The sequence below is a fragment of the Lasioglossum baleicum genome, chromosome 3 (genome assembly GCF_051020765.1).
Source record: "Lasioglossum baleicum chromosome 3, iyLasBale1, whole genome shotgun sequence".
Classification (NCBI taxonomy): Eukaryota; Metazoa; Arthropoda; class Insecta; order Hymenoptera; family Halictidae; genus Lasioglossum; species Lasioglossum baleicum.
Genome location: NC_134931.1, coordinates 19,936,817 through 19,954,022, shown reverse-complemented (window position 1 = coordinate 19,954,022; position 17,206 = coordinate 19,936,817). Strand labels below are relative to the sequence as shown.

The 17,206-nt window shown below is 49.2% G+C and overlaps 1 protein-coding gene and 1 pseudogene across 1 annotated transcript in view; one reads left to right on the top strand and one right to left on the bottom strand.

Moving 5' to 3' along the window:
* The window catches only part of LOC143207601 (uncharacterized), a 717,548-nt gene that overhangs the window by 70,621 nt on the left and 629,721 nt on the right, over positions 1-17,206 (bottom strand). Inside the window, exon 3 of the mRNA XM_076421273.1 lies at positions 1-17,206. This exon is cut by the window's left edge and continues 70,621 nt beyond it; it is cut by the window's right edge and continues 81,990 nt beyond it. The gene's annotated coding sequence lies outside the window, so the exon portion shown is untranslated.
* LOC143207603 (uncharacterized) lies at positions 4,304-5,919 on the top strand (annotated as a pseudogene).

The following is a 17,206-nucleotide window of genomic DNA, read 5'->3' as shown; positions in this document are numbered from 1 at the left end:
GGAGCGTTTAAAGTTATTTATTGGTTATTAAGTTGATCGCGCGGGAGGCCTGCGTTCCTCTTTTTCGGAGAGGTTCCGTTCTTCTTTTTTTTTTTGGACAGTCCGCCTCTCGGCCTGTACGAAACTCTTTTTCGTTACTTCGCCTTTATTGCCGGTGATCTACGGCCATTTTTCGGCCCCGACTAGAGTTCTAATAAGATCCCAATAGAATTTCTGAGGTATGGCGGGATTAACGGAACCTGTTCGTGGCCATTAAGCCGGAGGGAACCAAATCGAGAGCTTCGACGATTCGTGCGACGCCATTATTGAATCGCCGATCGACATCGTCGAGTATAAGCTGACCTCTTAAGAGGATAATGCTCGGCAAATGCGGGAAAACAAGATGTCTTTATAAACGTATCGGTGTTCGTGTTTCGTGTAGATTCAACGAAATTATAAGACAAAGTTGTAACTTTATTTTCAGACTTCTGGGGAACATCGATACCTCGGCCTTGGCGTGTCGTATTTTATTTACGCCGAGGGCAGTAAAAGAGCGAGAGCGCAAGATGGGCTTTTTTACGGCATTACATTAAATAACCCACTCAAATTCACGACGGCATTCACGGTGTCTGTCGGCGCAGAGTTCGACGACATTCCGTCTACATTATCGCTAAATCCAATCAAGCATTCGCCATCGGTGCACTTTATTTACGGGAGGTATTCGCCGCGTTCCTCCTCTTCGGGTGGCAGAGGGATGAAAACTGCGTACGCGGGGCGGAAGCGTGAGGTCGCGAGAACAGGCGCGTGCGCGTCAACGAGGACACACGGGAAACCGTCAAGAACGGACAAGTGGTCTGGAAATTGTTAATAAAGTGTTCGGATTGAATGGACGTTCCGGATTTGCCGTTACGTTCCACTAACGCCGACGATCTGAATAATTTGTTCGTTAATTAAAAAAGTTTATCGTGGACCGAAACAACACCTCCTTGCCTCGCCACTCGTCAAAAAGCTTCCGCGGTATTTAGCCACGCCGGTGAGCGGCCTGGATGTATTCGGGCTTAATTGAACCAGCCCAGAGGGTTAGCATGTACTCTCTCTCTCTCTCCCTCTCCCTCTAGTCCGTCCCTCATCGTCTTCCTCTCCTTTTTTCCGGCGGAGAATCGTTAAAAGTTAAGCGTTCTCACGGCCTATTCCCCTCGGGGCCGTCATCGTCGTTCTCGTCTTCGTCGCGATCGTTGCCGTCGTTTGATCCTCCGTGGATCCGTCCCCACGTAAATCGAGCTTAAGTTCATTAATTTCACGAGGCTTTCGGCCGTTTTGGGGCGAAATCTTCTCGGCTACGAAAGGATTAAAATTACGAGCCGACAGCATTCGCGATGCCCGAGCTAAACGTCAAATTACAATTAACGATGAAGTACCTTCGCTCGTCTCCTGTCCCTCTCCCTCGATCTTTTTCTCTCTTTCTTTTTTCTCTCGTTCGTACAATCGACTCAAGGACCACGGTTTCGCCGCGATGTTACTCTCGCCGGGGCTCTTTGCCCTCCGTCGTCCTACGGAGTTTCGTTTTCTCCTCGATCTTCGGCGAAGCCCGTGGATCGTGAAGAAAGCTGCGCGATACCGGCAGAAGTGAAAGCCTCGGGCAAAGATCCTCTTCTGAACGGGAGATCACGAGCGGGGCTTCTGCTCTCTTAATTAGCCAGCCGAATATCTTTACCGGTTTCAATGTAGCCGACCCCCGCTCGACCCCGTCATTCAAAACGCATAATTAAAAGCCGCGATTGTTTCATTCCGGTGAGTTTATCGAAATTATATTAGCCGGCCCGGTTAAATCGGCCACCGCATTCAGCCGCCGTTTACAGCTGCCATGAATCTCGTTGCACCCGCGGTCCTTTTTCAGGCCATTCCGAAATCACTGTGACCCGCGGACGATCATCGATCCGCTATTCAACTCCTGCCGAGCTGCCTCACCGACCGAGACGTCCTTTCCATGCGAACTCGACGTTGAATCACGCGAATGGAACGATCGCCGATTCACCAAACGCACGCGTTACATGCATTCACCGCGCTAAATGCACCTACCGTTTCAATAGCTCTGCACCGACCGAATTCACCCCGGATTTTTATTGTAATACATAAGTTTGCATTTCATTACTTCAAATTCCATTTGTACCGGGTTCTGTTTCATTTGTACCGATTGCGAGCTAGATTAAAATTCGTATTCTGTGTCAATGTCCAGTTTTAAATTTCCGCTCGACGCGAATCTCTTTACAAATATTTTTTAGGACGCTGCGCACTCAATCCTTCAAGTCTTACAAGACCTGATACATACGTCTTTGCGCGTTTGGATACAGCGTTTTGTCGTCCTAGCGCCTTTTATACTCCATTCGTCATACTTGATCAGAACCGCGTCTAGACGCGCGTCCACGCTAAGAAACAATATCGTATTATCCTTTCGAGGAATATTCGAGAATATCCTTGTCAATCGTTGCAATTTACCGACAAATGCGTCAATAGGGTCATTCCACACGAAAACGGACTCTTTGTGGAGTAAAATTTCGGATTTTGTTCAAATTCAACCTTTGTTCCATTAAATTGTAAGACTAGAAGAATGACAAACCGACAGAAATGAGTTTTTGGGAGCTTATAGTGAAAACATAAGAGTATCCTCTCAAAATGTTGTTATTTGAAGAGCATGTTTTTTTCACCATTTACTTTGCAATTGTTTTAAACAAATGCCGCAAAGGAGATCCCACCGTAAGTAATTTATCCAAAGTAGAATTACCCAGACACGCTCAGACATGCTGCCCGATTCTCGTTCAACGCAATGTGCATCCGATAAATTTTCAAATACTAAATCTGTACTAAAATAAAAATACGTCTACAATTTTTCGTTTATTTCCGCAGATAGATCCACTTCGCGTCTGCTCGCGCGCTCCTTTCTAGCGCAGATTTATTCTCGCAGTTGTCCGAGACAAAATTGACGGTGGAACTTGAACAAGACTACGCGGACGACGAAGTCTTTGGGAAACGACAAGTGCCTAAGCGATAATGCGCTTCCGCAGCGAAGAAACTTCTCCCGGAGGAAGCATCGTGCGAAGACGTTGGAAGTTCGCGACTAAGCGGACGCGACTAGGTCAGAGCTCGTCCTTCCGCGTTTTACCAGCTTCCGTTTGCGGTCTTGCACAGTGTGGGACGCGATTTAGGAGCTTCGGTACTTCGGCAGTCCTTTTTAAATAACCACAAGACATCTGGAGAAGGTCTCGTGTGAGTTAGTCTCCGCTAGGGCTGACAAGCCCAGGAAAGTTCCGTGGGTGAACGTGTCATAGTTCGCGTAATTGCGCGACGCGAGAAACGCAGGCAAATCTTCGAGAAAGTTGCGGAAGGAGAGAGGATACTTTGCACTCAACGTCCGACCGAGTTGAAGTCGTTTCCCGATAAAGAAACTCGTTTCGACTTCGCGCGCGAAGCCCCGGTGTTTTCTTCGGCCGTTTCCGGTTCCGAAGCTGCTGCGCCCCAAGGAAGCCGGGAAGGACGTCGCCCGATGGCGAGAAGTTCCCGTGGATTTAGTTAAAAAGTGACGCTTCCCGGCGGAATTACAGGCGGCGGATCATGTAAATGTAATAAAATTCGCGAACGTACTTCTTACAACTTTTAATAAGAGTTCTTCTTGTTTCGAGGTGCTTCGGACCCGGCGCATGAAGTTATGATTATTCCCGCAGCCGTTTCCGAAGTCTTATGAATATGGAAGCTTGCCAATGGGAAAGTTGTCGCAATAAGCAGGGAATATGAACGCGTAAAGTAAAGCCATTCCGAATACAGGAGAGCAAGCTTCCAAACATTCCCATCAGAATCTCGTTATTCGACGAGATGAAATTTCTTGCAATAAAAATCCCGGCACCTGGCGACCTTCGTTTGCCGTCCGCGCGTCGCTCTTAATAAATTATTTAATGTCCGCAAGAAACCGCGCGTCGCGACTGAATATTTATAACATTGCCATCACGTTCCGACATTTAGCTTTTATTTCACGGCTCGCGGCCGTTTTCTCGTATCGAGCTGCATCGCCGCGGGAATCGCGTTCTCGTTATTTCGTAAAACTCTGGGAAATAAAATCAAACATGGGACAAATACCTGTAGAATCTGTATTCTTGCTTTTCTTTTTAGTTCGCTTCTATCAATGTAAAAGAACTGTCACCCGGTCTAAAATGTACAAAGATGTTCTCGGAGGTCCACGGATCCATTGGCATGGGCAAGCTCATTCGTCCAGCATAACGCTCGAAGGTAATACAGTCCGTAGGATGATGTCGCTCGATGCAGGAAGCAGAAAATGGAGTCGCCGTCCGCATCTGCAACGACAGGGGTGGTTGGAGGTGGTGATGCGACTGTACGAGGTGCAAGAAAGAACGAGAGGAAGGAACGAGGCCAAGACCGCGAGCGAGTCTCGGCCGAAGGAGTTTTAAGAGACTGCGAACACGGGGATCCCGCTGCGAACGCGAGCTACCCGCGCTTGGGTGGCGCGTATGTAGCATAGGCGTAATGGGGCAACTTGTCAGCTACCGCGGCTCGTCCGTCAGAGGACGGAAAGGTACACCAGTACGCCGGCATAGAGAGAGCTTGAACGTTTCTGCACGCGGCTGCGGTTCTTCTTCTTCTCCTCTTGCTAGGCGTCGCGTCGTGGTCTCGTCTGCGTCCGTGGTCACCCGGCTCCCTTTCCGCTCCGCTCGGCTCGGCTCGGAGCTTGGTTCCACCGCGCCACGGCGAGTTTGTATTCACGCGAGAGATATAGGAGCCGAGTACGAGGAATCGGCGCTTGATACCCCGGACACGTAGCCGCGGACTCGCGACTCGCCGAAGGAAGCACGGCCAGATGAGAAGCCTGAAGAAACCGAGTCGGAACGGGAGGGAGGGGGGCGGCGGCTATCCGAGGGTCCGACACGCTCGTCCCATCATGGATTACGTTTCGCTCCCCATAAGCGCGAGCTCACGCATAAACAACCCACTACCGGTCTTAAACATGTCCCTGGACCGCGGCGCGTCGCATCGCGCTGAACCGTGCGCTCCGCACAAGCGATACAACGTGCTGCAACCCGCGCACTACTCGGCCCACCGTGACGGGAAGCCTTAACGAGCCGATTGAACCTATGCCTCCATCTCGATTCGTTCGGCCCGCGGGATTTGCTTTGTTGAAACCGCGGCCCGCAATACAGAACCAGTATGCCCCGCATGATGTACTCCGATTGCTCTCCTCTCGGTGATTTCGGCGGAGCTGCTTTCTTTTTTATGGGGATGTCTTACTTACGAGACCACGGGACGCTCCAGAGAATTATCTTCTGTGGGCCTGGTTCATTTTTCTTCTCTTGGGCTGCGCGCTGACCCCGTGCGCTGCCTGATCGAGACTGGACCGATCTACTGCGGACAAACTTCGCTAACAGGGAAATTCCAAACGCTTGCATAAAATTGAATATATCTTTTCTTTGTAAACTTGCGTAAGGATGTGAAGGTACTAATACATAATTGTAACGTATATGGTTGTGCATAAAGAGGTTAAAGTGTTCTGTACATCAACTAAAAGAGAGTGAGAATTAGTTTCGATATAATATATGCATTAGTTCGTTCAATGAATATATAAACAGCTCAGTAAGTGACGAGGATAATGAGACGTCAATATAAAGTACACTTATCTACAACTTATCTACCACGAGCCTGTTAATGGAGTTTTTAATGACTAAATGACTTGTAAATGAAGCTCAATAACAATCTTCTAGATAAGAACCGCAAAAGAAATGGTCGAACTATGGTATTCGAGATGACACGTTGACTTTAACTGTACAGTTTGCCATATCAATATATAGCTGAACATGTCATGGATGCTTTGCTCAAATGTTTTTAATTTCAAATACATGTTGCGTGACAAACTTACGTCCTGAAAAAGTCAAATCAATTTTATAGTCCTTCTTGCCTATAATCGCAGTATAGATTGGTGAGATACGAGTAATCGATAAATACCTGAATGCTCATGCGAAATTCTTTAAACACATTTTCCAGGAAGCATGTTCATCGCAATTTTTTAAATATTCTTGTATCGAAGTAACAGTATCTGAGTGGCGTGAGAAAAATGTTGAATCACGTTGTGAAAGGATCGAGCAAACCACCGAGATATTAAATGAATTTTTATTTCTAGCCGCGATAAGATAGTAGCGAACATATTCGATCAGTAATTAACTGAAAAGTTCTCCGGGCCGGCGGGCCTGATCGCGGCTGTCACAATCTCCTGACTGAAGCCTTTTGAGAAGCGTGTCGCTTATCCGCTTAATTACGTACTTCAGAAGTCTCACCAACACCATCCACGCGCACCTCGCGAAGTATAAGCGCCCTGGCACGACTTCGAACGCAGGCTTCGCTCGCCGTAACGGGGCTTTTCCCATGTGTACACGTACGTACATATATTCGAAGGAGCAACGAGTTGTCTAGTCACTCGGCTGTCCGTGGGTAATTAATTGACCGCTCACATACGGCTGTCACATAATTCGGTCTAACGATCGAACGCGTCGACACTATCGTGACATTCCTATAAACGTTAATTTATACGACAGCCGCGGGAAACGCAAGAAAACGAAAACCACCAGGCACGGAATATTACCGCAGTCTTAATTAACTGGACTGGATAGATCATAATCATATAAATTGTAATTGAATTAAGCAGCCGCTGATTTGACAGGGAACGACGATGTTTCCCTGTGATTTATATGTGCAGTTTGCTGCCGGTGTGTTCCGGTTGTTTAACGCCGCGAATTATCGACCGTATCTCGCGTATCGGCCAAACGGACACCAGGAAACGTTCCATTTCGCCCCTCGCTCTTCACCCCTTCTCCCTCTCTCACTCTCTCTCTCTCTCTCTCTCTCTCTCTCTCTCTCTCTCTCTCTGTCTGTCTCTCGCCTCGGTTCTTTTTCTCTTAGCTGCCCGCTTTGACCACCGATCGACAATTACCCGATTACGATCGGCACCGCCAGCCAATAACGCGCACAGTCGTTTTCATTTCCATAATTCACGGAGGTTTCGCCCCTTTCAATGCTACGCCGCCGCTCTTTCAGAAACTTCGACGCGCCGCAGCTGCAGTCGGGGCCGCACCTGGAACTTCGACGATTTACATAACGCGAAATAGCGCGAAGAGAGCGATATCTTTGGACGCCTTTCGGCGACGACTTTTCCCGCAACTTGGATCTTTTAATGCCACGCCTCCCGGCGACCGTTCCTTCGTATTTAAAACGCTTTATCGGCCGCCCTCGCTCTCACCGGCCAAGGTTTCCAGATTGCTTTACCCGCAGAGATGTTTCTAGCATCAAAATAGTCTTGATCCGCCCATTGGTAAGGTATATCTTCATTTGTATGTATCAATCAAATTTTTTGTAACATATTTTAAGTGTGCAAATACGAGGGTTTATTAAATTCACATGAAATGTTTACCTCGCTAAATTTATGTTGCCACAAAGTTTTCCTGAAGTCGAGCGATAAATCCAAGACAATACCAAATAAGAAGTATATAATTAAATATTAAGTATTCGAATTTGTAAAATTACCTCGAAAGAAATGTATAAAAATCATTCGATTTAAAAGCTTATAGGAGATATAGTCAGTTTGATGGATTTCTCGTAGCCTCGCACAACATAGCCTCAGGTGATACATTTACAGTTCCCATTAAAACGTCTTAAGTATTACCATAAAAGAATGACTCATCTGTGATACAAACTTCGAAATGAATGAAGAGAAATGATTATGCCGGGCAGAGCGAAGAAAAACACGAACTCTTCGATGATAACAGACAATTAGTAGTATCCAAGCGGAAACATCGAAGAAGTCCTCAATTATTTAAGGAACGATCGCTCGCAGATAATTCTTTCAACACGTTTAATTAATCGTAAACGCAGTACCGAAAGAATTCGATCGTGGATTTCAAGGTAAAGGTCAGCATTTTCTCAACGCGTCCGTACGACTGCCTGTAAAACACGCCGCGCCGCGCCGGCCGAAACTGATCAAGATAAATCTGCAGGTAAGATCGCGTGCCGATTTCGCGAGTGTTACGCGGGCCCAATTATCGCCGGTTCGATCGGCGCCGGTTTAACCGAGAACGAACTCGCGTTATTCAACGAGTCCTCGGATACCATCCGGAATGTTCACTCTCGGAGCGTAATCAATGAAGACAGATGCATTAACGCGCGAAACCACGTAAACCGAAACTCGATTTAGCGCGCGCACACTGCCCGTTATCGGGCTTATGCAAAAACGCGGCGGCTGCATCTCATTAAAAGACGGAGGCCGGCAGGCGCTCGATAAAATCGGCCGAAGATGGGGGCTATTTACTTTCTTTAACGAGAGAACGATTACGGGATTATGAGCGATAACCGTCCGGCTCGCGAGCAGCTAATTCTCGCGCCGCGCCGTTTAACTCGATCGTGCCAGAATCTTCGATCGACGGGAAATCGCGGTTGTTCCATTCGCCTGCTGGGATCCGTCTTCTCCGCCCCCTAACCCGGTTGATCGTGTTTCTCCTCGTTGTATGTATTCCTCGGCGTTGTCGTCGTCGCCGGTTCAGCCCTCTTTGCGCCGTTTCACGTCGGCCGGGACTTTGCAGCGAGCCGCGGCGACGTTAATTGACGTATCGTGTCGTAATGCAGTTACGCTATTATCTTTGCCCACCGTGGGCCTGATATTGCATTAGCGAGTTGATCTTTCATCGTCGACGGGTTTCCTGTGCCCGGGCTGATGATCGCCTGGGGATATCGCTCCGGCAAGATGAGAATGGCTAAACCGGAACGTAACGGCCTTGGAAAACGTGACTCCGCCGCGACCGATTAGATGGTAACGCTTCCGAGAATTTTTGTGTCTTCGAGAGAACGCGGGTTCGATCGAGCCGCGCGTCGAACGGATAGCTAAAAACGCGAGGGTATCGATCGAGGATACCGGTTGGGCAGCGAGCCTCGACACCGGGGCCGTGCAAACTGTATGTAAATTGATATTAAACGAACCTATTCGTTCGATACACGGTATTTAAGTCGAGAACTATCACACTTACAGTCACAATAAAGTCCGACGACTCCGGCCGAACGTATTACACAGGGCCGGCGGTCTACAACCAATAAATCGCTCCTCGATATGGCGATGCAGGATGACGTTACTCGGAAATAAGAGATTACAGAGCAGTTTAACGGCTAAAGAATGTTGCCCCATTGACTATTCCACCAAGATCCCCGCCGATCAAATTGCGGTAATAACTGTCGTTCATCAGCGGAGCTGGTCGGACGGGTATCGTTCGTATTTCCATCTACACCCCGTCTATATCGTGTCTATCGGCCTTTTTTTCCGCCAGCTCGGTCGGAACACGTTCGCCATTTTTACTCGCTAATAATCACGGGCCGCGTGTGTTCGTGATCGCCGCGCGCGTAGATGACGTGTCCCCGTATTTTCATCGGTCGAACGAGGGGAAGAGAGAAGAAGCCGCGATGGGTGTAACTAATAATTACGTTCGACTGAAATCGTAATTGCTCCCGGTGTCCATCTGTTTCAATTAGTTTCCTCGTTACTCTACCGTGCGAGATCTATCTATATAGGCGGACGGCCGAGGCGGGCTGGACAAGCGCCGCGTCGAGGTCGCAAGATTTATAAATCGTCGGCTTTTATTTCGAGTTAAGTCAGCTTTAGGACTTGTCCCATTAGGCGGAGCTCCCTCGTGGTGGACGTTGCCGCGCCTGCGGATGCGCCGCTTGTACCGGGTAGATTAAGAGGCTCTACCCGGCTCCTAAATATCTTATTAAACAGCGTCGCGATGGTCTATTAAGTTACGTACCGGCCGGCATTTTTCTCTTTACTCCCTGTCACCGGCTCCGCAGGTATCGGCCACTTGGTAACCCGAGGTGCATGGATCCTCGGATAATTTTCGTCCCGCTGACGGCCCCCGGTAACTCAATTACCTCTAAAACCGGAGAGATACTAGTCGCATCCAGAAAGCAAAGTTTCTGTCTGCAATCTGTTATCCTAAATCGTAGACGATCATCATCAGCTTTGCGAGGATATGAAGCACCTAAATTGCTAGACGATTCAATGAAGAAAATGAATGAAGAAGATCATGTATAATATGAAAATATCTTAGTCCAGAAGTAAAGTCTATCTTCTGCTTAAATTTTGTTTTAAGACATTACGTTATGGGTAAGCTTCCTTCTAAGACGGGTTTGAGAGTATGCATGCTCCACGCGGAATTTAGATCAACAGACTTTAAGGCCAACAGACGCATCCTCGTCAGAGTAGAGTCCCAGGAGCGCACTGCGACTATAATGACTGAACTTCCGCTGATTAATACGTTCCTGTTTCCCGCGCACCGGCCCGTAGAGTTGCAGAATGCCCGGCCACATAATTTCTGCCCCCATCGCGATGTATTTTCATTCAGTTAAATTACTACGCGCATTGTGAGGCTCGCCAGGCCTCGAGGTCGATCTCCAACAGCACGTTAGAACAGGTGATGCTACCGCGTCTCTGCCGTAGAAACACCTTTTTCCTTCGACTGTTGCTTCCCTCCCCCGCAGGAGATACCTCGATTCCCAGTCGGTTTATCCTGACAACCGAGATGATTCCCATTTCCTCTTCCACGGTGAACACGGAACTGTCAGCGTAGCAAATCCAGCAAAGTGCGTGAAAATTGGCGATCGCCCGCGCTATGATCGAAGAAGGGAGGAAGCGCGGCGGATGAAGTTAAATGAAATTGCTATCAGTTTGCTCGGTGTGCCGGGTGTCAGTTACTTCTACCCGACACTTTGAAGTTCCCGGTCGATTACCGTCAAGAATTTCTCCTACCCAGAGTGAAGTATTAATTGCGTTCCCTCATTATTTATTTATTTCCCATCGGGCCATCGCGGGGAAATTGCTTTTCCTTTGGTACAGAAAAATCATCGTTACGCGGCACGCCGCGAAATTGAAACCACGTTGTTCGACCGCCCCAACTTCACGCTCGAACTGTTTGGGAAAAAGATCAGATCGTTTCTAGATTAAATCTTCGATTATTAATTTTTATGGGTCTACTTTCTGTAGATAACAATTCTACAGGGTGTATAAAAAGTAATGCTCATCCGTTCTAGGGGTGAATCTACACCTCTGGATCGATGGACGTTTCTCAGAGAAACTTGCCCCAAAATTGTTTACATCAACACCTTCCACTCATCGAGAAGAGAAAAAGTTTGAAAGGAGCCATAGTGTCGCAAAAGTTTCTGCACAATTTGATTGTGTAGAATTATAGGTATAGACAAAAGCTTACTATTACAGTCCACATGACCGTGTGGATGAGACAGAAAAATTTCTTTTTAATAACAATCTTCTTTGTTATGAACAATTTTGCGGCAAGTATCTTTTACAAATGTCCACCGACCCGGAGGTGTAGATTCACCCCTACGACGCGTGACCGTTACGTTTTATTCAGCCTGTACATATGCAGAAATGACAGCGTGCTCTCAAAATCGCGCTAATATTAAACGAAATATAAACAGCTTACGAGTTAGCCGTCAGAAGATGAAAAGGTGGACAAGGCCTTTGAATACGAGCACATAAAGAGCGCCATCGACGGAAGTTGTGGCACACGGTGCATATCGCAGCGTTTCAATTATCCTGTTTCTCATTTTGCAAGGCTCGCGCACTCAGAATAGTATCTATCAACATGAAACTGTATTTAGGATGAGCGAGTTTGGTTTTGTCGGCCATCTTCGCGCGGAAACGCGGCGGAAGATGGCGTCGGACGGTCCCTTTGAATTCGGTGGCATTAAAACGCGACATGAAACTCGCATGAAAGCCGATGAAACGCCACCGCGTCGACCGCGAACGACGGGGAATACACGGGAATTCGCTTGGACGTAATTAGCGGATGACCGCGGCATTCCGGATCGGAACGATGAGCTTCAATTAGCGCTTTACTTCCCCCGTAGAATGGACCGCGCTGCGACCGTGAATCAGTCGCGAAAGTTCCCAACCCGTACGATACCATAGGAACCGTCTCAAAAGTTTACAGGCAAGCCAGACTGACGGCGATGTTACGCGCCGCGACAGTTTCCCCACATCGTAAACACCGACTCCTAGTCGCAGTAACGGACGTGTGTTTACCTGAACATTATCATCCCGGGCGAACGTGGCTCCGGGGCTACCTGCCCTCGACGTCGAGGTGTCTCCGAACGCGCGGGCAAATTAAATTTTAACACGATCGCATCACCGAGTCGCTGTCGGAGTTCCGGCGACGTTTACTTTTATCCCCGGCTCGCGAGTTTCGGAGCTGATAACTGCTCAATTTTCGAAATAACGCTGCTATTGAAATACGTTATCAAATAACGGATCATCTGTATAAATAATTCGTGTATGAAGAGATTCGAATGTGACGGTGTCAAGAAAAGTTATGAATGGCGAACCAAAGAAATCAGCTGGGAAATATGCCTGACAGCTAATCTGTCTCTTGTCAAATGATTTTCACCAATTGAAAGCTCCGGACAGCTGTATTTAAACATAGCCGAAGTATTTTTTCATTCCTGCCTGCGTGAGTTTGACAATTTAAATTAAGCAAATGGACTTCCGAATTTAGACAGATTTTTCGTGGCTAATCGGGCTATCGATATCTAAATTTACGCCATTCGAAGCTCGTCAATTTCGTTAGTTTCTGTCAGATGCTGGTGCTATTAGCGTCGTCTGGCAGAAGTTCGAGCCGATACTTTCGTCCGCCGATATATCGGCGGGCGTGCTACCGTCGGTGAAGGCATTGCAGGAACGTCTGCAACGCGGGTCGATAATTCCCCGTCCCGGAAACACAAAATTTTCCCGCGATAACATCCGTTATTAATCGAGTAACAAGCTTGCCGCGGTGTCGGGCTCGTGAAATTCGATGCTCTCGCGCAAAACTTTCCTTAAAAGGGAGCGCCCCGGGGCCATTGTTGCCGGTACATTAATTATGAGCGGCAACTTGCGACGTCTGGCGCGGGTTCGACGTGCCGGTCGAGCGTGGAAATTGCGATACCGGCCCCCGATGCAATGTCTGCGTCGAACGCGCACGAGAAAACGCGTCCGTGACACGCCGGGACGCGCCGAGCCGCGCCGTCGCGTATTGAATTTCAATTATTTATCGGGAACTCGCGCTAATTGCGGCAGCGCGGCGGCTGCAGTTTCCGCAAGAAGCAGCCGCCTCTCGGCTTTCAGCCCGGGAGAACCGGAGGAACGCCGCAGGTAGACCGATGCAACGATGCACTGATGCACGCATCCCCGCGGAGGCAAGAACTAACGCGTCACGACGGACGAGGGGCCTTGGAAGTCGACACCAGGCTACCTTGAGACGCGAAAACCAGGATCGCCGGACAACCGAGCACCACCGTGCATACTTACGCGACCGGTATACCGGGTGGGTCAAATTTTGAAACCATTCTCGCGCCGGCGAGAAGAAACCAGTCGCGCGGCCTACTCGCGACACGCCTGCGATGAATCAATTCTCAGATGATAAATTAATATCGCTCCCTAAAGACACTGTGACTTCACATCTCATCGCCAGAATGAGTCGATAGTCATCCGCAACATAATTACCGAGTTTGCTACGGTAACGTCGTTTTAAGTAGACTACTTATAATAGAAAAATGTTTTAAGAGTACAAACGTTACGAGTACCGATATTGTGGATAATTATTGTGTCACCATCGTATTGTAGTACGTCAGAGAACGCGTCTCTTAATATAATAGTTACGGGTGAAATGAATTTCAGACCACAAATGTATTTATAAAATCCCAACAGTTCCAATCACACGATGAAGACCGACTACAGATAAAGTTCAGAATCGACAGCTTGAATTACCCAATCAAAAAGTAGCGGGGGAGGGGCTGGTTTTTAGAAGGGGCCTCCCACGCAGCGTTACGGTGTCGGTGTACGCCTTTTTTATAAATCAACCAGATTATTCCCGACGAGGAATTCGGCCAGCGTGTCGTACCCCGATCCCCGATACGTGGACGGATAAAAGATTGAAGATGCCTCGATAGGATTGGCGGATCACAGGGCACGTGGGTGGAAACGTCATCTCCGCGGCGGCGGATACCGCCAGCTGCCAGGAGTTCAACATAGTTCAGAAGCGCCGTGAAAACCGGATTACTCTTACCCGGAGGCATCAGCGGCAGCAACAGCAGCACGCCAGCTTTCTTACCGGGCCGGATTACACGCGTAAGTTTTACCCCGGGATTTTTTCCTGCCGGCCGTAATCTAAATCGGCGTCGATCGTATATGGACTTAACATGTTCGGTTTAATAAAGCGGTACCCGGAGTTGTTGGCGACTGCCAGGCTTCGTTAAACGTGGAGAAACTGTGCGCAATCTCCTACATTCAAGAGGACAGCCTTGCACGTCGATGGGATAATTTATTCAATCCCTGAAAAACATTCGCACGACATAGCTAACGATTAATCGTATCACCAGTGTTACTTTGAAGTACGTTTATGACCAAATCGATGAGATACATCGGTGAAAAAGATCTTGAGAATGTTCGTTAAAGTTCAGATTCGAACAACGCTACATGACTGATTCAGGTCGATAAATTTTTCATGGATTGAGCTACAAGCATGTCTAAATGAGAACATATGAAAAAAAAGAAAAAGGTCACCTCGAGAAAACGACTGCAGCTGTACAAATCTGGTGGCCACCACGAGACTCTCTGGGGACGGAACAAGTTTTATTCGAAACGCTTTTTCGAGTGATTCGGAAAGAAAGAGTGGTAGACCGTGACGATTGGAATCCGCGGCGTGTAAGAGTCGGGCTCGCATGAAATAAACATTCGGTCGGACTCAATTAAGTCGACGCGACCGGTCGCGGGATCGGAGAAATCGTCAATCTTCGAGCGGACCGTGGATCCGTGCGTCGGGATCTCGGTGCGATCTGGAAAGAAGTCGCGGAAGCGTCCGCGGCTAATTTCAATTCCACCGTGGCGATCGCGAGATCTACGGTTGGCTCGGTATTCGCGATCGGATCGGGGCCGACCCCGGTCGAACTCATGATACGATCCTAACGGTAATAAGTAACGAACCGGTCGGTTTCTAAGCCGAATCGTTGGAGCCTGCGTCCTTCCATCGCGATATCGGTAATAATAAAGTCGTCACGACTGCTAAGGCAAACTGTGCACTACGAGAAACCAAGAGAGAAGAAGAGGCAGAACCACCACGCGCATCGGGCACGAGTCGCTTCTCCATTCATCGACGCTGTTTCAGGGAACCGCCATCGTTCGTTCGGCTACGTGTACGTGCATCAACCTGTATAGCCCCGATCCCGTAATAATTGCGACCGCGAAATGAGTCAAAGGCACGTGCTGGCCTGGCGTCTGCAGCGAGCTGGTTCGAGTTAAGAGCCGGGCTGCTCTTGCATGGTCGCGAAAACGGGGTTGCAATCTGGTCGAAGGGAACGAACGACAAGACGGAGAGGCGCATTTAGCCAGAATCTATGCACGCGTTCCGGTGATGCCTTAATAATCGTGCCTCGCAAGGAACCAGCCAGTCGGTCGAGGAAGGAAGTCTTTGTTGCGGCTAGCCTGGTACTCGGGGCCTGGCGGACCGAGGCGAACCAACAAGCGCTGCGCGCTGCAGCGCATCACAGCGCAGCGCGGTGCATCGCATCGCACCGGGTAAAGCTTGCACGGCGAACGCGTTGCATTCTAGCAATGGCATGCTGCCGGGGTTAATTGTATTGGCTCCCTCGGCCTCATTCTCATTCAATCGTGATCATTACCCGCCGAGAGCATCCTCCTACGTGTCACTCACACGTTTCACTACCTCGGTCTACGTGCACGCCGCACCGAAAGATGTGTAGGTAAGGTTTCCTTAGCCTCGCGCAGGTAAGCTCGCCCGGCAACCTACGGTTCGGCTATCTCGGTCACGCGTGCGCGCGTGTTGGTGATCTTCGCGTCCGTGTGCGTTCACGATAGACGACTCCGCTTCGGAGGCTCGTTCTGTCCACGTCGGATTAACTAACGAACGTACGAATGTGCATGCACGTTCCACCTCTGTTCCGCCTCTATCGATACAAATTAATAGCATCTGCCCGACCGGGCCCCGGCAGCCACCATACGGAATCGACTGCGAGAAGACGACGAGAGGACGCCGCGCCGCGCCGAGTCACCTCTCGGGGGCGGTTTCGCCGCTACCTGGCGGAAAGCCGACGCGAGATGCGCCGGTGATCGCCGAGTGGGCGGATGCAATGGAGTTATCTAGCGGACTGTGCGCCCGCGGACTGCGACCATGTACCCACAGGAAAAAGTCGCCAGTCACGCGATCCGGCGCGGCGACTACGTTTAACTCGCAGACGCGACAGATGAGGATCGCTCGATGAAACTGCAGAATATGCCCTTCGCGGATCCCTGGGCGACGTGGTGTTCCCTAATGTATGTAGTACAAAATCGTAGCCCTTTCCAGTAGAAACACTGACGATTACAATGTAGTCTGTACCGCCCTAGTCACCAGAATTTCAAAACTCTGAACAGATTCGAACTGTCCTAACAAACACGATGGCCATGTCTCAAATCTCTCTTTTTCTTCAAAAAACAACTACAACTTACAAACCCTAAAGTTCTAAGCATGATTTGAAAGTCTCGAAGACACGTTGATGAGCCTCGCTCAGACACCAGAACTTCAGAGAATTTCAACTCGGCACTGCTCCCACCAAAATTCGCAATAGAATGCGGTCCACGCATGGTCCTAAGAAGCTTGCAAAAATCCGTGCACCGTGGGTCGAGCGAGGCGAAACGTGGAATCGGTTAAAGTGCATAAATAACGTTGCCCCGCACCCGTTCCCAACAGGCGAAGCCAGTGTCGAACAAGCTTGGTTACCAAGCGCGGCTGCCTACCACTTCGGACCTCTTCCGACCATTAGTTCTGTCGTCCAGTGGCGTGGCAACGGTGTCTTCGTGAACATGAAGGATCGCTCTTTGCTCCGCGGGTAGCGACGAGCCTTGAGAGGACCGCTTGGATACGCGGCATTCATAAATCTACGCTTTTTCAGCTTTTCCTGAACGCGACGAGACGACCTTGCCCGCCACACCACGCCACGCTCCCACGTTCTCGTCCGATACGTTTTATTTGCCGGCGCGGTTCGCAGGCAGCTCTCGACCCCGCCAGGTCGCCGGAGGATGCGCGCGGCTCACCGAGAATCTCGATTTCCGTTTTATTTTGTCGCTGGCCGAGCCAGGATTTATGGC